The following is a 21,553-nucleotide window of genomic DNA, read 5'->3' as shown; positions in this document are numbered from 1 at the left end:
GTGTGTATCTCAAGTGCAGTCTGAAAACTCACCCTTAAAAGTTGTAAAATCCGGGTACTTAAGTATTAGATAGAACAAGTAATTAACTTCAGACATTTCAAGTACTGACAGTAGAGCAAACAGTCTAAATTTTCTGCAACTCCTGCAAACATTTGTTGTTTACATATTTAGAGAGGCTAGGCTCATAAATTAAATGGAAGCATAAGCCAACACTTTGTAATGAAACAGTGGGAGTTATACACAGAACCAAGAAAATAAGACAAAGATTCAGGAAGAGTCTTCCTGATTGTTTTATTACAATACTAATGCAATCCCCCAAAGCAAGACAATGGAGCAAATTCCATCAAATGTGTTTGTCCATTGGATAGAGTGCCAATGAGAATAATAAATTAAGAGCTCCTGGACACTTTTATTTACAGAAGCTATTTTTGTTTTAGTAATTTAAAAATTAATTGCCATATTTAAAAAATAAAAATAAATGTATGCAATCTCAGTTTTTCTTGAAAATTCCAAAGCTTTAATACTGGGCATGTAGTCCCTCAAGGCAACCACACCTTGAACTTGAATGACTGGGGGTCCTTTAGAAGGATCATGTGTTTTTTTGAGGCCAGAGCCTCTGCTGCACTCTATGATGTGGTATGAGGTCTCTGTAAGTCATCAAGCTTATCTACATGATCCTGGTAGAAATAGAAATGAGAGTTTGGGAGCTTTGGACTAAGGGATAAAGAGAGTTAAGAAAAACTTGACCACTGCACCCAAATCTGTCCTAACATTCCTGTAACAGCGATGGAGAATTGTGTTGATATTTTTGTTTCCTTAGGGTTCAGCATAGCATCTGGCATGTCAACTGAACTTTGTTGAGCAGTGATTTGTCCAAGGGTTATTAGTAGAAGGTAGGTTGAACTAGAAATATAATTTCATGGGATTCAAACACTGCAATCAGATTTTGACTTTTATATATCCCAAATGAAGTGTTTAATTAACATCTTACCAAACTAAATGTTTTTTTAAATGATTTTATTTATTTTCTTGATATATACAGAGAGATCACAAGTAGGCAGAGAGGCAGGCAGAGAGGAGGAAGCAGGCTCCCCGCTGAGCAGAGAGCCCGATGTGGGGCTTGATCCCAGGACCCCGAGACCATATCCTGAGCCGAAGGCAGAGGCTTCACCCACTGAACCACGCAGATGCCCCACTAACTGGTTCGTGACTAAATCAATCAAAGTAATCCCACTATTTGGTATATCAGATATAGACCTAATATTTTTCTTTCTCTAGGACATTAGATACAATCCATATGAATGATCTCCACATAAATACTTATGAACTAAAAAATATTTACCAAGAATCTCTTAAAATTAGACAATAATAGTATGCAGAAAAAATTTCCCCAAAGACAATAGGATTGCTCTAAAATAAAGAATGCAATAGGGGGATAGTTTTCTTAATTATATTATTTCTAGTGTGTACAACTGATCATATTTTTTGTAGTATGTAAAAGTGTTTTCTGCATAAACTGTGCATTTAACCGGCCACTGCTTTATCCTTCTAAAAGGTAAAATCTTTTTTTACTTCTTCTTCTTTCCTCTTTGGAGAAAAAAAAAAAAAAGATTTTACTTACTTATTTGAGAAAGAGACAAAGAGAGCACAAGTGGGGGGTTGGGCAGAAGGAGAGGAGAGGGAGAGAGAGAAAGAAGCAGGCTCTCTGTTATGCGCAGGGCTTGATGTGGGACTTGGTCCCAGGACCCCGAGATCATGACCTAAGGCAAAGTCAGATACTTAACTGACTAAGCCACTCAAGTACCCCTAAAGGGTAAAATTTTGAAAAAAAAAAAAACAAAACTCGAAAAAAAAATCTTTCTTATTGTCTTATATTCAGTTCTATCTATCTTATAAAGAACTGCTTCAGGTGGGTAAAAAGATGGGGGAAAAAAAAAAACCCCTAAAGGGTAGACATGTAATGTTTTTTTGTTTGTTTTTAAAGAAGCAAAATACGTGTGCCATGTCTGATTCACACTTACCAGGAAAATTCATCAAAATACCAGTATAGTGAAATTACATTGTATTGCCTACAAGGTTCACTTACTAAACTTAACTCCTTAAAACAAACAAACAATAGTAATTCTGATAAACATAGCTTGCAGGGTATATTAACACAGATTATTCCTCATTTCTAAGTTTTTTTAATTTGAACTACTTAATAATATCAAACTCAAAAAGGAATTAAGATGAAATGCAAATTTCTTATTTGATTGACACTAGTAAGACAACTGGAAATGCTTTATTGATTATTTTTATGGTATTTTTCTTTTATTAGGTATCTTGTAAAAGCATGAAAGGAAGGAATAAGTTGTCTATCACCAGAGAAGCTGAAGAGCTCTGAATGACCACTGCCTTCATCCATCCAACAAGTGTTTTTTTGAAGGTCTATTGTTTTAGGTCTGGCCTAAAATGCTAGACATGAGAAATACAATTACAAACAGAATGGTGTAGATGTTCTAGAACTAACCAGATCATTGAACTACATAAATTTTAAAATCATTTGAACCCTGAGATAAAATACTAAGTGTGTTGCATATATATCAAATAAATTATTTTGATAACTAAAGTTATTTCTAACCCGATAAATCCCCAAAAAACTGTAGTAACTATTAATAATACCATCTATAATTAATTTTTTAAGTATTATAAGGGAAAGAAAAAAATTTGAAGAAAATAAAAACTTTCCACACTGACTATAGTCCATGGGGTTGGGTGTTACAAGATAACCTGACATACAGAACACTTGATCCTGTTTAACCTCAAAACTAAATGATGTAGGAAGCATCAAAGAAGAATATTACCTTTCCCTTTCTCTATATTTACAGTGCTTCTAGTGAAGGTATTTTGTTTGAGAGTGTTCGTGTAAAGCTCTTGTAATATGACCTGGCACAAGTAAGTGCTATGTAATTGTTCAATGCTGTCATTGTTTTGTTATTACTATTGTAATAGGCTGTCTGGGACAAAAAAACAGAAGCAAAGAGAATGAGTATACATATGTTGATATCATATATCATTTATATATATGTTATAATTATAACAATCATCAGGAATCAAGGAAAAATATACAATAAAATTTTAAGAAGTGTATTCTTGAACATTTGACTACCTTTATTTCAAAAAGGTACCTACTATTTTTTTTTTCATTTTATTTCTTTTCACTGTTCCAAAATTCATTTTTTATGCACCACACCCAGTGCTCCATGCAATACATGCCCTCCACAATTCCCACCACCGGGCTCAACCCCCAACCCCCTTCCCCTCCAAAACCCTCACTTTGTTTCTCAGAGTCCACAGTCTCTCAGGTTTGTCTCCCCCTCCAATTTCCCCCAAGTAACTTCTCCTCTCCATTTCCCAATGTCCTCCGCGTTATTCCTCATGCACCACAAGAAGTGAAACCATATGATAATTGACTCTCTCTGGTAGCTACTACTTATAAGAAACTTCCAGATTAGCTATCATGTTCTCCAATATTCATTGACTGCAACCACAAATAAGAACAAATACATATACAAGAAATATATCTCTCTCCTTATAGTAATTTTTGACCAATGTGAGTTTACTAAAGGAAACTCCACTGGTCTCAGGTTTCTTATGTAAACCAAAGAGATTTGCAAAATTATTAAAATGGGGCCAAAACATAAAACAAACACTAAGCCTCATTTATCACTTTCAGGATATTCTCCCATGCTTTTTTGATTAATACTTTTATTAGAGGTGTTCAATATAGATAATGCAAAATTAAATGGATTTTGCCAGAATACATTACAGCCATTAAAATAAATCAGACTATTAAATAGAAGGAAAAAGTAAAATCTGAAAGAAATATAATTCCATATAACTTATGACAGAGTCAATTAATCTTGTAACTACAATTTGAGACTTTTCCTATAGAAAGAAAGGAATGGAGGTCCATTTAATACTTCCTAATTATTTTCACTTTCTTTGAAGAAAAGACCATGAACCAAGGACTGATCTATACTGGACACGAAGACAAAATTTTCTTTGTTGTTTGACTTCCCATTCTCAAATACCCTCTGCAGCACTTGCTAGAGACAATATGAAACAGGATATAGTTCAATAAGTAAGAAGCAACCCAAATTTCAATGCTTTCTAAACTGTCTGAAATAAGTCATTTGAGAAGAGCTCTTGTCTTTTGTCATTCTGTCTTCATTTCTACCTTCTGCTTCTGAAAACTTTTCTCCAGTGTTCCATTTCACAAAATTGCCTTCAATTTCCAATTACCTTAATAACAAGATAGAACATTTACTTGACTTTAATTATTGAACTTCACAAGTTTTTTGGCCTTTAAGATTTCCCCTTAAATATTAAAAAAGATGACAAGATGAACACTTTTCTACAAGTACAATAGTGCATCTGATATGAATTCACAGAATTATGATTAAGTTCATTTTTACCAAATACCAAATGTCTGCTATAAAGCCTTTTTAATATTGTCGGTGTTTTATGCCATTTTTGAAATTTATTATTTATTGATTTAATAGATATTTAGGTGTCAGTTTTAGTTTGGTGAATTTAAGGGACTTTTTACTTCGATATTGCTTGATGACAAGATTAATCAATCAAAAAGTTCTACTTCTGAGCATGTGATTAGAGCCTTTTAGCTTTTGAGTGGGATACAGGAAGTAAAACACACATTCTTGCTCTCATGGAACCTACAGGATAGTTGGAAAGAAAAGAAGAGTATCATATAAGAGACGTTTAGAAAATATGAAAATATTCTTATAGTTTCGGTGCAGTAGGAATTACTGTAGGAAGAGGAAGAACAAGGAGGAAGAGGATGGGATTTTGATGAAGAAGGAGAGGCTGTTAGGGCAGCTTCAAGATTTCAAGAAGATAAATCTTGGTCTGTAAAACAAATAAGGAAGGCAGGAAGAGCCCTTTGAGTGGGAAGCAGTATATGCAATGTGGCAGAGGTAGGGCAGACTAAATGGAAACAATCAGGTTTTTTCTTTTTAAATTAAATAGATATGACCCGCCTTTTACTGTAAATTACATCATGCAAACACAGCTTTCTGGGAAGCAGCGTACTATAATACCTAAACAGATGGGCATTATTTTTAGAAACCTGAATTTACCACATGACTCTGTCACACTTACCATATGTGTTAAACTGGGCAAGTGACAAATCCTTTAATACTTAGCCCTCTTCGGTTCTTGAAGAATTTATAGCTCTCCCCCTGTCTTACCCTCCACTTCCTGTAGAGCTTTCAGTGGTTCTAATATGTTCATGAATGAGATTGCCAATGCATTAGTCTCTCTAAAGTCTTTCTTCCTTGGTTTCAATGGCTTAATGGCCCTGTATTCCACACTCCTGCTACTTTCTCCCTTGGTTATACCATTGATCTTATCATTAATGTATCACTAATGTATCCTTTCATTAATCTTTTTCAAATTTTTGTGCAAATAATTTCAAACTTGTACTCTCCAAAACCCTCCTATCTTTCCATTTCAGTCCCTCTATTTCCTGACTCCAAAAAGTCTTCTTTCTCACTGCGACTTCCAATGTGTTGACCTACTCACCTTTTCACTTTCTAAATCTCTGTTATGTCCTCAGTCCTGTTCTTATCCAGCTCACATTACATGGTCAATCACTGTAATCACTCCCTTGCAAATACTCTCAACTTGGTCTCTCTTCTTCCATCATTTTGCCTGCTAAATGCAAAATACTGCAAAATACCAAATTTGGCTAAATCCAAGCTAGTGCCAACACAGGGCCTATATCCAAGCAGCTGAATACTTCTGGGGAAAAAAAAAAATGTACCCATGCTGACAGGTTTTGCTTTAAATTCTTGATAGAAATCTCGAGTGAGCTCTTAGTGCTTGCCTAGCTATCTTGGTACATTTCCCTAGTCAATTCACTTTCCCATTCTACATGGCTCTTATTAGAAACATTTACTGTCTCCTCAAACTCTCAACCTCTTCCATCTCCTTGCTTCTCTCAGCTAAAGATACTGCTTAGACTTTTCCATAAGAAAATATAAAATGAAGGGTGCCTGGCTGGCTCAGTCAGTAGAATATAAAGTTCTTGCTCCCGGAGTTTTAAGTTTGAGCCCCACGCTGGGTATAGAGATTACTTAAAAATAAAAAATCTTAAATAAAAAGAAAACGTAAAATTGTAATAATACTTCCATGTACTTCTACTACCCAATCTATCAACTAATTTGGATCTGTATCCATATATTCAACTTGTTCCTTCTCTTGTGTTGTGACAGGAATGCCTATCTAAAGCCATACTTCCACCTGGCTCTGTGGATTCCTGCTTTCACTTCCAAGAAAAGGTCTGGCTCCTGAAATCTTCCTCTCTCTTTCCTACACCATCCAATTTTGCCTTCAACAGTAGAGATCAGAAAACTATGACCAGAGAGCCAAATCTGCTGGACAAATAAAGGTTAAGAATGGTTTTATCATGTTTAAATGATTGGTAAAAAAAAAAAAAACAACAAAAAACCCAAAGCATGATATTCCATGACACATAAAATTATCTGAAATTCAAAGATTGGTGTCAATAAAGGCAGTTTTGGAAACACAACCTTGCCCATTTATTTATGTGTGATCTCTGGTTGCTTTCATGTTACAATAGCAAAGCTGAGTAGATCCAATAGGCATGTATGCTGGCAAAGCTAAACATATTTACTATCTAGCCCTTTACAGAAAACGTCCTCTGACTATGGTTCTATAAAGTCATTCTCAATAATATTTAATCATGCTGCATTCATGGCGTGTTAAACACAGAGACCATTCCTTGACTCCCTGTCTCCCTCTAGCTACAACATCATGTCAATCGTCTCCTTTGCCGCAAAAATTCTCAAAATAATTATCAGTATCTACAGCTTTCAATGTCATATTAGCGATCTGCTTTCATCTCACTCCTCTAGGTTTCTGTGCCTACTGTTGTACTGACACTGCTGTTTCACAATGAAGGTGGGAAGCCCCATGGCTCCTTCTTCTACTCCTACACTACCTTTCAGCTGCATTTGACTCAGACCACTCTCCTCTCCATTTCCATTGAGGCCCACCCTCTCTCAGTTAATTTCCTTCTTATCTGGTTGAAGCCCCTCTGTTTTTCCTTTGCTGGATATTTTCATTTTCCCAACATCTAAAAATTGGAGAGTTCCTAGGATTAGCATTCTGACCTCCTGTCTTTTGTTCCTTTGTTTCCTAGGCGATCTCATCCAGCACCATGTTTTTTTTTTTTTTAAAGATTTTATTTTATTTATTTATTTGACAGACAGAGATCACAAGTAGGCAGAGAGGCAGGCAGAGAGAGAGAGAGGAGGAAGCAGGCTCCCTGCTGAGCAGAGAGCCCGATGTGGGGCTCGATCCCAGGACCCTGAGATCATGACCCGAGTGGAAGGCAGAGGCTTTAACCCACTGAGCCACCCAGGCGCCCCCAGCACCATGGTTTTAAGTGATACTGATAAACTGATTCTCTTAAATTTATTAGTCCATCCAGACTCCAGACTCACATACACAAAAGCCTACTTGCCTAAAAACACACTCTTCATTCCCCCCCAAAGCTTCTTCCTCTTCTCTTCTACCTTCTGTATCTCAGCAAAAACGCAACCCCTGCTTCTCTAAATGCTTAAGCCAAAATCTCTGTTGTTGTCTTTGATTTCATTCTACTTCTCCTATTCCAAGCTTACTGGTTCTTTGATTTCTCTTTACCTCTCATACTCATATACTACTAGTTCTACCTTTAAAATAAACCAAAAATTCAACTACTCTTCACGGCCTTCATTCCTGTGACCTTAGTCCCAACCATCACCTTAGGTCTTGACTACAATCATAGCCTCTTGTTTGATATCCTTACCTCTACCCTTGTTCCCTCAAATGATCCTTTTCAAGTGAATATCAAATCTTGTAAATTATCTTTAAACGGCTCCCATTGCAGAAAGACTGAAATCGAACCATTTAACTATGGCCTGTGCAGCCCCAGGTTATTTTCCCCTGTTTATTCTCCAACTTCATCTCATTCCACATCCATATCCTTCACTAGGCTTCATCACATTGGCCTGATTCTGCTGCTCACAACCATTAAGCTCAGTTTCTGCTGCTGTTCACTCTGTAACACCTTTTTGTCTTCCTGCTCTTCACAGGCTGTTAGCTAGTCTTCAGATTCCAGATCAAGTATCTCCTGTCCAGAAAGGTTGTCCTAGACACCTTAGCAGGCTCCACCTCTTGTCTCATCTGCCTACCCTTATCTTTCCTGCTTGTTTCCTTCACAGCCCTTATCTTCATCAGATACTATGTTTTTTATTACCTTACCAGAATATGAACTCCATAAGAGGAGGTTCCTTACTCTGTCTTAATTGCCATGGTATCCAAGAGTCTGCAAGAGTTGCCAATCATAACCACCTATCAATTTCCTATATGAATTAGTAAATACATCAATTAAAAAATCCATGTAAAATGTTCATACTGTCTGACAAAGTAAAATGCTAAATACATGGAGGATATTGATAAAAATTATAAACATATATATGAAAATAAATACAAATTAAATGAGTAATAATTCAAATTAAAAATAAACAATACTATTTTAATTTAAAGAAAGCAAAGTGGAAGAGTGCCCTGCAAAACACTATAAACAGCAATACTTCAGAATAATAAACCTATAAAAAGACTTAAAGCTCAGACCTATTTCTCATGGGTGTGTAGTCCTGATAGCATATCATTTTCTGAGGGGGTATCATATCTTTATTCAGAATACTCAAGCACACATGTGAGCACACACACATGTACACATGCACTATGATGGGAAATCCTGCAGAAGTCAGCACTGCCAGCCACAGGGAAAGAGAACCGAACTATCTTTTCCTTGAAGACAGGAAATGAAGCTGCTGCTCTTCCATGCTTCTTTGAGTATAAGTTTTGATTGTGTTAAGTCTGGTCTCTTCCAAGTTCTGAATAGAACATTAAATTAAGTACTGCACAGGCAGTGTGACTAATATTCTTTTCTCATTCTTCTAGACCTTTGACTGTGCCTTGGGTAACAGCCTCTACGTAGCTGACTTTGATCTCTTTTCCTTGGTTCAAGTGGTATATGGGATATTTTCAAAAAGATTTAAGTGTGTGGTTGCAAGCGATGAATTTATATTCAAACGGCATGAGCTTCTCATTTGAAAAAAAAAAAGTTGAAAAAATAGTTATATGTGAACATTGAACATCTACTTTCCTTTGAAATGATAAAGTTTCTGCAATTTGATTGAGTTTATTTTGTTTGTTTCACTTCAGTGCAATTCATTAAACAGGGCTGAATGTCTATAATGTCAAAAGCAATGTGTTGGCCACTTAGAGGATACCAGTTTTAGTATATGTGCTGCCGAAGCGAGCACACCAAATGAGCCAGGTGTGGAAAACGGATTCTATCTCCTGGGCCACTCCAGTTGAATGATTATAGTTGCCTAAGGGGCTATCTTGAGAAGGACTATGAAGCTGTGATTGAAATTATGGGAAACAGTGATATGATCCATGAATGATACTTGACTAAATTGGCAAAAGGGGAATCACTGCACAAATATTGAGGGTTTACTATGTTAGAATTTGATAGTTATCATTCTTAGACAGTTATAGTCCACTAAGCAAGAAAAGATTAATCCACACAGTTATATGGCAGAGAGTCGTTAATTATTTAATGCAGAAATTAATTGTGTTGTTTGTTTTTTACTTGAACAGACTTAGCAGCAGAAAACAGTAAGTAGACTTTTTTCTTTTTCCCTATTCATAGGAAAGTTAACCAGGTTCCACCACCTTTGCAAATCTAGGAATCCTTGGTCCCTGGTGAAAAGTTACCATTTGTTTGTTTCTGAGCTATATAAGGTGAGGCTGCTCTCAGCAACCTTCCTCTCAATGACAGACCCTTAACTAGTTCATTCCAGCAGGGTTATCCAAGAAGAATATAGAAATGGAGACTGATAATTGAGAGGAAAAATTAATTGATTAAATGTTTGTATTTCTCCTCCTGAGGACATGGAGGAATAAGAAATTTTGCAAAGGCCAGGATCTTCCATCTGGCCTCAAAAATTCCTCTGGTGAGGGGCGCCTGGGTGGCTCAGTGGGTTGAGCCTCTGCCTTCAGCTCAGGTCATGATCCCAGGGTCCTGGGATTGAGCCCCGCATCGGGCTCTCTGCTCAGCAGGGAGCCTGCCTCTCCCCCATCTCTCTGCCTGCCTCTCTGCCTACTTGTGATCTCTGTCTGTCAAATAAATAAACAAAATCTTAAAAAAAAAAAATCCTCTGGTGGTATACAGAAGACCAAAGTAGGTATGGATGAGGAGGGTATAGAACCATGGAAGATGACTCACATGGCAGGCTGCACCAAAAGTGGTCAATGGTACCTGAGAGCTAAGCAAAATCTCGTATTTTCTACTTTAACTATAATGTAGTGGAATATGATCATCAAAATAGAGGAACAAAATTAAGTATGAAAGGGATTCAAGAAAAGAAGAAATATTTTAGTCTAATTTCATAGAGAATTTTATGTTGAAGAATAGCTAGAGCAGGTTACATTGCAATGACTTATTTTGCATAAAGATATTTTCACAAGTGTGTAAACTTGGCGATTCACAGACTATACCCCTGGGGATAAAAATACATTATATGTTTACAAAAAAATTAAAAAATTAAAAAAAAAGATATTTTCACAGCCTTGTCAAATGATGCACTTAAAGAATTCTAACATCTCTTAGAACTTGATGAAGAACTTGGGAAAATCAACTTCTTTTTAAGTGTTAGAGTCCTAGTTATTCCAAGTATAGACTAACAGTGATAAGAATCTGACCCTATGTGCCATCCTTGCCTCTGATATGAAGTCACAATAAGATCAATATAAAATTCCCTAGATTGGAACACCCAAGTACACTGCATTAGGGTTTTTTTTTTCCCCGTAATAGTACTTGGCAAAAAGCCATGGTTGGTTCAAATCTGGAAACAATGCAGTAATTTTTCAGCTCTGTCTAGGGAGCCTCCTAGCTACCATCTCTGTGTTTTCGGTTCCATTCTTCAGACATTTTCTATTTCTCACACTTAGGAGTACATCGTGTTTTAATTTGTTTCTAACCTACTTCACCCTGTGAGGATTTTATACCTTAGTTCATTTTCTTGACTATTTCTTGGATTCTACATAACCCAGCATTTTTGATTACTTGGTTCTAATATGCCTTCGCATAACCTAGATCAACTAAGGAGTTTCTGATATTAACTCAAAGGATTTGGTTCCACATCAGATGCTTCTTCACTACTCCACCAAATGATATATTTGTTTAGGTTTTAGGAAATGCAAGCTCCTATGCTGGATGTGTTCTCTCAGATTGTTCAACAACCTGAGGCTGGCATTTATTCCTGAGAAGCAAGGACTTTTATACCTCATATAGTTCTATATGAGAAGTCATATTTCAACTGCAGAAGAGAAAATATGTGTATTTTTCTCTTTACATGGAACAAATAGTTCATAGAGCACTACATTTAGAGCATCAGGTAATGTTGGTATAAAGAATGGAGATGATGGATCTGGGAATAATATTTAAAATAGAATAAATGAAGTTGAATTACTTACCTCCTCAGTAAATGATGTTACATGGAAAATAAAAGGCACCTGACTTCCTCAGGTCATTTTGTTGAAGATGTGTGTGTATGTTTGGGGTAAAGTAATAAACGTGATGTCATGTATGGCAGAGTTTTAGAATACTGTCTTTGGATTCAGTTGGGCAAAATGGATTCAAATCAAGAGTTACTGACTGTGTGATCTCCTGTGTATTATTCAACCATTCTGAAGCACAGATCCTTCACCTGCCTAATGAAGATGTTAATGTCTACCTCCTCCAATCACTGTCAGGAATTAAATAAAATACTGCTTGTAAAGTAACTATGAGAATGGCAGTTTCATAAAAAAAAAAAAAACAACTGTATGATAAATGGTAGCTCCTGCTTTGATATTATCAAAATACTATTAGGAATACTAGTAGTTTGAGAAGCAGTAGTTATATAACAGTAGTAGTAATAGTAGGTAAGAATCATCCTTGCTATGAGTTTCCAAATGCTAAAAAAAATGTTGGCTCTGTGGCTTTTTTTTCTTTAAGATTAAACTCCTTCCTGGAAGAAATGGTCATTTTATTAATACATTGCTAATGAGAGCATTCACTGATACAATCTTACTAGAAAATAATCTGAAAAAATTTATTAAAGATAAAAATATAGAGGTTCTCTAACCTAGAAGTCTCATTTTGGGAAATCTCTCTTTCAAAAATAATAGTAATAGAATATACATAAGTATAATTACATAAGTGTATATAACTATATGTAGTTTTTTGGTGCTAATATTGGTGATATTGGGGGCAAACCAGGAACAGTTGGGAGAGGTTGATCATTGACTTAACTGTTGTTTTTTTTTTAATTGGGTTTATACACAAACTTTTACTAAATTTGTAATATATTGCAGTTGTAAGAAATATTCCAAATTTCAGGAGTCACTATATTTATAAGCATAAAGTATAAGTACTTTATAAAGGCAATTTATCTTCTACAGACTTCACTTTGTTTAGAGAACATCTAAGACAGTGGGTAGAGAAGACTTGAAAAAGGAAATGGTGGAAAATGGGGCAAATCCTTGGCTCTAGAATATACAAAAGTTCTAAGTATAAACATACTTAGTTTCACATATAGTTTACTTTCAAGTATATATATGATTGTGTAGCACAGAAGCAGGTTGAGTTATGTTAAAAAGCCAATAGACATGGAATGAACAAAGAACAAAAGAGTATTTGAACTAAAAAAAAAACACAAGACCTGCACATTTCCCACGTGAACCCAACTAAGCATCATTTCCAACGTATTGCCCAAGTATCTACTGTGGCAAGTCAGTTCACAAAGCCATGAAGTCATTCCTTCAGGAAAATTTTATTTTATTTTATTTAGTTTTTCTCTATCTTTGAAAATTTTATTTTAGATTAGAACTGTCTTTCCTCTTATAGCTTCTTAACTCAGTGAATCTCAATTTTAAAAAAAAGATTTTACTTATTTATTTGAGAGAAAGAACATGGGTAGGGGGAGGGGCCTAGGGAGAAGCAGACTGCCTGGTGAGCAAAGAGCCAGTCCTGGGGCTCAGTCCCAGGACTCTGATATCATGACCTGAGCCCGAGGCAGACACTTAGCTGACTGAGCCACCCAGGTGCCCAGTGAATCTCAGTTTTTGTTCTGGGAGTTGCTGTACTGTGGTTAATACCAAGGTTTTCTATTTTTGTTTGTTTTTGAATCCTATGATTCCAGTTTATTTGATTCTGTTTTGTTTTTTTGAGAGGGGGAGGGCCAGAGGGAGAGAAAGACTCAAGCAGGCTACACGGCCAGTGTGGAGTCTGACACAAGACTCAGTCTCATGACCCTGAGATCATGACCTGAGCCAAAATCAAGAGTTGAACACTTAACCAACTGAGCCACCCAGGTGCCCCTGTGATACCATTTTTAAAAATTATCTGTTTATTTATTTTTAGTTGAAGTATAATTGCCATTCAGTGTTTTATTAGTTTCATGTACACAGTATACTGATTTGACAAATCTGTAAATTATGCAATGCTTATCACTATAATTGTAGTTATCATCTGTCACCAAGGTTATTATAGTATTAATGGCTATATTCCCTTTGTTGTACTCTTCATCCCTGTGACATATTTATTTTATAACTGTAAGTTTATACCTCTTAATCCCCTCAACCTTAAATTTAAGATCTGAAATCATAAAATCCCTAAAAGGATATATATGAAGTAACCTCTTAGACACCAGCTTTGGCAACTTTTATCTGGATGTGTCTCCTCAGGCAAGGAAAACAAAAGCAAAAGTAAACTATTGGGACTACATCCGACTAAACAGCTTTTTGTACAGCAAAGGAAACCATCAAGAAAATGAAAAAGCAACCTACTGAATGGAAGAAGATATTTGCAAATGATATACTGGATAAGGGGTTCATATGGGAGACGGAGGTGAGAAGTGAGAAGGGGAAAATCAGAGGGGGAGACAAACCATGATAGACTGGACTCTGAGAAACAAACTGAGGGTATTGGAGGGGAGGGAATGGGTGCTGGATGAGCCAGGTGGTGGGTACTATGGAGGACACATATTGCCTGGAGCACTGGGTGTGGTACATAAACAATGAATTTTGGAATACTGAAAAGAAATAAAATAAAATAAAAACAAAATATATAAAAAGCTCATATAAATCAACACCAAAAAACCCAATAATCCAATTAAAAACAGCAGAGGACCTGAATAGACATTTTTTCCAAAGAAGACATACAGAGGGCCAACGGACACACACACACCCAAATGTATGACATCACTCATCATCAGGAAAATGCATATCAAAACCACAATGAGATATCACTTCATACTAGAGAGAACTACTAGCTCAAAAAGAGAAGAAATAACTAATGTTGGAAAATGTGTAGAAAACAGAACCTTTGTACATTATTGATGAGAATGTAAATCACTATGGAAAACAGTATGGAGGGTCCTCGAAAAATTAAAAATAGAAGTACTACACAATCCAGTAATTCCGCTTCTGGGTGTTCATCTGAAGAAAATGAAAACAGTAACTTAAAAAGATACATGCACCCCTATTTTTATTTCAGCGTTATTAATAATAGCTCAGATATGAAAGCCACCTCAGTGTCCCTCAACAGATGAATGGAAAAAGATGTTTTATACTGAGGCACCTGGGTGTGGGTTAAGCCTCTGCCTTCGGCTCAGGTCATGATCTCAGGGTCCTGGGATTGAGCCCTGCATCAAGCTCTCTGCTCAGCAGGGACCCTGCTTCCCCCTCTTTCTCTGCCTGCCTCTTTGCTTATTTGTGCTCTCTCTCTCTCTGTCAAATAAATAAAAAAAAAACTTTAAAAAAATTTCTTACACACATACATACTGGAACATTACTCATCCATAAAAAATAAAATCTTGACTAGGTTTTAAATAGTCCCCAGTAATTGAATAAAATGAGTTGATAGTATTTTAGAAAGTTTCATATGAGCAGTTCAAAATGTATTTTATTCTGATTATGTTCATTTTAACTTGGTGGTTATGCACACAATTTCAGAAAATTATGAAGATACTTAGTAATAGCTTTTTTCAATTGCTGCTTTGATTTGTTTACTTTATAAACTGAAAACGTGGAATCCTATGTTTTTCCCCAAATTTGGAGGAGACATTTTCTGACCTGTGATACTTAGAAAGTATAAATTCTTCAAATTTTTTCTTAATTTTCAAAATTGTTTCGGCTAGTCTAGTTCCTTTGCATTTTTTAAATAGATATTTTTGGAGCAGGTTTAGGTTTATAGCAAAATTGAGTAAAAGTTATAGGACAAAAAAAAGCTATAGGACACTCCTTAATGGAATATTCCTTAGGCTGTTTTGGCTAGATGGCTAGAGAACTTGGCTGAGTAACTGGTAGTGAAACATACTGATATCTTTTAACCACATTTACAATCAAAATTTAACCAAATCATGGGCAGTCTTTTTTTTTTTTTAAGATTTATTTATTTATTTATTTATTTGACAAACAGAGGTCACAAATAGGCAGAGAGGCAGGCAGAGAGAGAGAAGGGGAAGCAGGCTCCCTGCAGAGCAGGGAGCCTGATTCAGGACTCGATCCCAGGACCCTGAGATCATTGACCTGAGCCGAAGGCAGAGGCTTAACCCACTGAGCCACCCCGGGGCCCCGGGCAGTCTTTTTAAAGTAAATTATAACTCTTTGAGGTTTTTATTTAATTTTATTTTTTAAGTAGGCTCTATACCCAACATGAGGCTTGAACTCACAACTCTGAGATCAAGAGCCACATACTCTACCCACTGAGCCAGGCAGGCACCCCAACTTTTCAAGTTCTAACAGAGATTTGGAGAAGCCAATTATAGTCACAGAAGATGAAAATGGAAGTTTTAGATTTGGTATATATATATTTTTTTCTAAAGATTTTATTTATTTATTTGACAGAGAGAGATCACAAGTAGGCAGAGAGGCAGGCAGAGAGAGAGAGGAGGAAGCAGGCTCCACATTGAGCAGAGAGCCCGATGCAGGGACTCGATCCCAGGACCCTGAGATCATGACCTGAGCCAAAGGCAGCGGCTCAACCCACTGAGCCACCCAGGTGCCCAGATTTGGTATAGATTTTATATAGACATGAAACCATAAGTTATGATTTATTATAACACTTATTTTGTTTTTAAAAAAAAGCCTGATAGCAAATATCAGACTGGTAATTACAGAAATTATAAAAAAAAAAACAAGGCAAAGCCTGACAAAACAAAATATTTTGCTTTCTACCTAATGCTGCAATGTAAGTCAGAGAAACAAATATACCTTAAATATAGTCTCCCATCATGAAAAGAAAGAAAGGTCTGTCTGTTGTTACACCTCAGGGTTCGGCATAAGTCCACTTTTCTATTTACCTATGGCTTCTATAACTAGCCTCTTGATGATTTCTAAATTGACATTCAACCAGATAGTCATCTGAGCTTTAGATTCACGACTAGTTCTCTTCTGGGCACTTTTGGTTCAACAGTACCTAAACTTAACATAACCTGACCTCCTAATCCTGCCACTTGCACTAACCTGCTAACTCTCCAATAGCTGCTATTTGATGGAATACCACCAACATCCAACCTATCTCTCAAGGCATATACTCAGGAGACATCATCTTCTTCACTGCCAACTTTCAACTCAAGTGATCAGACATCCTCACTGAGGGGTTTCCTGACATATGGCAGTTTCTGTGAAAGCTGGAAACCTCCTGGCACTAATCTGAGAAGTTGGTCATTCTACATTAAAAATAGTTCCAGATATGGGATTCACTTCTCACCATCCTAAACCCTTCCCTTAGTTTAAGCCTAGATCTCTAGAACAGCACCATCATGGGTTTTCAAATCATTCTCCACTTTGCCCTCAGGGTGATATTTCTAAAATGCAAATATCTTTTGAACTACATCCTCTTTTTGTGTCTCAACTCTCTTTCATTACACCCTTATATCCAACTAATAGTATACTACATTAAATTCCTACAAGTCTGTAGGTCTCTCAAGTGTCAGAACTATGCATTATTTGTCTGTATATATCCATCATCTACCACATTTACTTGCGTAAGGCACAGGCTTAAAAACTACTTTTTGGATGAATAAGCAAATAAAAAAAATAACTGTCACTCTGTTTAAAATTCTTTAGGAACTTACTATAATCCTTAAAGAGTCCAAAGGCATGCAAAGCCCTCCACACTCCAGACTACATGTCTCTCCTCACCCCTTGACACCTACCTCAAATTCTTTCATTTATTGTCTGAATTTTGTGAGCAATGTTTTCAATTGTTGTTTTTCTACCTCCATATCTTCACCTTGATGACTCCCACTCATTCTTCCTGGTTCATCTACAACACCACCTCTTCCAAGAAGCCATCCCCGACACCCCCATTTACACACGTCTCTCTTGTCTTGTCCTGTATTATACTTCACTTACTATTGTTAGAACATTTTATCACATGCATTTGTGATCTTCTCTTTTATTTATTTTCCCATATTACCCACAAAATTATGACCTCTGCCAGGATAAGGACTTTGTATTTTTCAGTCTTGGATCTCACTGCTTAATGTAGTCAGTAAATAAAGATTAGATATTAAATAAACTTGCTGAATGAGAATAGACAGTAAAAACAGAAATCACAAAAACTAAAACTTCAATAGTAATCTGAGTGAATAAATAAATGTTTCTTAAATAGTAATTTAATATCCAATTGATCTGTAGAATTTTTTTTTAACTTTATGGCCCTTACATATAAAATCAATAAAACCTTCAAAAACTTGGATTATGTCTGCTTTTAAGAGGTACAATCTTTCAATCTATTGCATTAATTTTTTCATTCATTCATTAATTCCTCCAACTTCCCAACCATTCATCCAATTCATATGTTGAAAAATATATGTTGGGGCACCTGAGTGGTTCAGTCAGTTAAGCATCTGCCTTCAGCTCAGTCATGATCCTAGAGTCATGGTATCAAGTCCCATATTGGGCTCCCTGCTCAGCAGGGAGTCTGCTTTTCCCTCTCCCTCTGCTGGTCTGTCTCTGTCAAATAAATAAATAAATAATATATATAAAAAAGAAAAATATGTGTTGAATGAATTCTATGTGTCAGGCATTCTGCTAGGTGTTCAGAATAGAGCCGTGGAGCTAGACCAGCCAAAGGCCTTATCCTCAAGGAGCTTACATTTTAAAGGGGAGGAAATAGTATAAGAAGCATATATATGTGAAAGAGGATAATTCCAGACAGTAATGAATGCTCTTAAGAAAATAACTTTAAAACAAGAGCCATATGATACTCTCAACAGATGTTGAAAAAGCACTTGACAAAGTACAGCAATCTTTCTTGATCAAAACTTTTCACAGTGTAGGCATAGAGGGCACATACCTCAATACCATCAAAGCCATCTATGAAAAGCCCACAGGGAATACCATTCTCAATGGGGAAAAACTAAGAGATTTCCCCTAAGATCAGGAACACAGCAGGGATTTCCACTCTCACCACTGCAATTCAACAATAGTACTAGAAGTCCTAGCCTTGGCAATCAGACAACAAAAAGAAATAAAAGGCATCTGAATCAGCAAAGAAGTCAAACTTTCACTCTCTGCAGATGATATGATACTTTATGTAGAAAGCCCAAAAGATTCCACTCCAAAACTCATACAGGAATTCAGTAAAGTTTCAGGATAAAAAATCAATGCACAGAAATCTGTTGCATTTCTATACAACAACAGCAAGACAGAAGAAAGAGAAATTAAGGAGTCAATTCCATTTACAATCGCACCCAAAACCATAAGATACCTAGGAATAAGCCTAACCAAAGAGGCAAAGAATCTATACTTAGAAAACTATAAAATACTCATGAAAGAAATTGAGGAAGACACAAAGAAATGGAAAAATGTTCCATGCTCATGGATTGAGAACAAATGCTGTGAAAATGTCTATACTACCTAAAGCAATCTACACATTTAATGCAATCCCTATCAAAATACCATCCATTTTTTTCAAAGAAATGGAACAAATAATCCTAAAATTTATACGGAACCAGAAAAGACCCCGAGTAGCCAGAGGAATGTTGAAAAAGAAAACCAAAGTTAGTGTCATCACAATTCCAGACTTCAAGCTCTATTACAAAGCTGTCATCATCAAGACAATATGGTACTGGACAAAAACAGACACATAGATGAATGGAACAGAATAGAGAGCCCAGAAATGGACCCTCAACTCCATGGTCAACTAATCTTCAACAAAGCAGGAAAGAATGTCCAATGAAAAAAAGACAATCTCTTCAACAAATGGTGTTGAGAAAATTGGAACAGCCACATGCAGAAGCATGAAACTGGACCATTTCCTTACACCACACACAAAACTGACTCAAAATGGATGAAAGACCTCAATATGAGACAGAAATCCATCAACATCCTTGAGGAGAACACAGGCAGCAACCTCTTTGACCTCAGCTGCAGCAACTTCTTCCTAGAAACATTGCCAAAGGCAAGGGAAGCAAGGGCAAAAAATAAACTATTGAGACTTCAACAAGATTAAAAGGTTTGGCACAGCAAAGGAAACAGTCAACAAAACCAAAATACAACTGACAGAATAGGAGAAGATATTCGCAAATGACATATCAGATAAAGGGCTAGCATCAAAAATGTACCAAGAACTTATCCAACTCAACATCCAAAGAACAAATAATCCAATCGAAAATGGGCAGAGGACTTGACCAGCTATTTCTATAAGGAAGACACCCAGATGGCCAACAGACACATGAAAAAGTGCTCCACATCACTTGGCATCAGGGAAATACAAATCAAAACCACAATGAGATACCACACCATACCAGTCAGAATGGCTAAAATTAACAAGTCAGGAAATGACAGATGTTGGTGAGGATGCAGAGAAAGGGGAACCCTCCTACACTGTTGGTGGGAACACAAACTGGTGCAGCTGCTCTGGAAAACAGCATGGAAGTTCCTCGAAAAGTTCAAAATAGAGCTACCCTATGACCCAGCAATCACACTACTGGGTATTTACCTAAAGATACAAAAACAGTGATCCAAAGGGGCACATGCACCCGAATGTTTATAGCAGCAATGTCCACAATAGCCAAACTGTGGGAAGAACCTAGCTGTCCATCAACAGATGAATGGATAAAGAAGAGATGGTATGTGTATGTATGTATGTATGTATGTATGTGTGTGTGTGTGTGTGTGTGTATATATGCATATATGCAATGGAATACTATGCAGCCATCAAAAGAAATGAAATCTTGCCATTTGCAATGACATGGATAGAACTAGAGGGTATTATGCTGAACAAAATAAGTCAATCAGAGAAAGACAATTATCATATGATCTCCCTGATATGAGGAATTTCAGACTCAGGGTGGGGAATTTGGTGGGTAGGGAAGGAAAAAATTAAGCAAGATGAGATGAGGAGGGAGACAAACCGTGAGACTCTCAATCTCACAATAAAAACTAAGGGTTGCTGGGGCTGAGGGGATAGGGAAAGGGTGGTTGGGTTATGGACATTAGGGAGGGTATGTGATATGGTGAGTGCTGTAAAATGTTAAGTCTGATGATTCACAGACCTGTAACCCTGGGACAAATAATACATGATATGCTAATAAAAATAATTTTTAAAAAAGGAAAGTAACTTTGACTGTAAATACAAAAGATTCTACTCACATATTGAAAGTAAAAAGTCAAGATGGTACTTTTTTAAAAGATTTTATTTTTATGTAATCTCTACACACAATGTGGGGCTCAAACCCACAACCCTGAGATCAAGCTGGGCACACTCTACCAACTGAGCCAACCAGGTACCCCTCAAGTTGGTATTGTTATGTTACAAGATACTAACATCAAACAAATTTTTTATGGACATATGAAAAAAATTACAGATTTTTTTTTCTCTCACTTTTTTTATGATAAAGTAATTTTACCATAGCTCAAAAAAAATTCTGGCTTTTTAAAAAACAGTTTGGCACATTACCAAAATTAAGCTTCAAACATAGGTGATTTTAAAATTATTTTCTAAGGTAAATGAAAATGTAAAAAATGGAAGAGAAATTCCATCTGACCTACCAGGCATCAACCCTGATGTTGGCTGTCTGCCCTGTACTGCTTTCTAAACATAGGCAGCTGGTGCATTCTGAAAGACTAGAAATGATAAATGGGATAGACACTGCTTAAGGTCTTTGTAAAGTTTAATGAAAGATTTATCTCTTGAGGGTAATGTTCCTCTTTCTTTTACTGAAATGAGAGTTTGATAACCTCTCATTGTGCTTTTGATAAATTACACCTCACAGTCATAACTAAAATGACTAAGTGGAAAATTTTTTTAAAAATAGCTAAGCAAGATCTAGTTAACACTGAATGGTTTAATACTTAGTATCTACAAAACTAAGTTTGGCATTTTGAAATATTTTTAATTATCAAGCTGAGAAAT

At 36.3% G+C, this 21,553-nt stretch overlaps 1 long non-coding RNA gene across 1 annotated transcript; it reads right to left on the bottom strand.

Moving 5' to 3' along the window:
• Nucleotides 1-1,534: 1,534 nt before the first annotated feature.
• Nucleotides 1,535-14,674, bottom strand: LOC116579678. Its single transcript, XR_004281372.1, has 3 exons — nt 14,540-14,674; nt 7,022-7,024; nt 1,535-1,545 (listed from the first exon to the last, which is right to left on the bottom strand). It is a non-coding gene; the product is annotated as an uncharacterized LOC116579678 (long non-coding RNA).
• Nucleotides 14,675-21,553: the final 6,879 nt, after the last annotated feature.

Source organism: Mustela erminea, chromosome 1 (genome assembly GCF_009829155.1).
Source record: "Mustela erminea isolate mMusErm1 chromosome 1, mMusErm1.Pri, whole genome shotgun sequence".
Lineage (NCBI taxonomy): Eukaryota > Metazoa > Chordata > Mammalia > Carnivora > Mustelidae > Mustela > Mustela erminea.
This window is presented reverse-complemented; position numbering and strand designations above follow the sequence as displayed.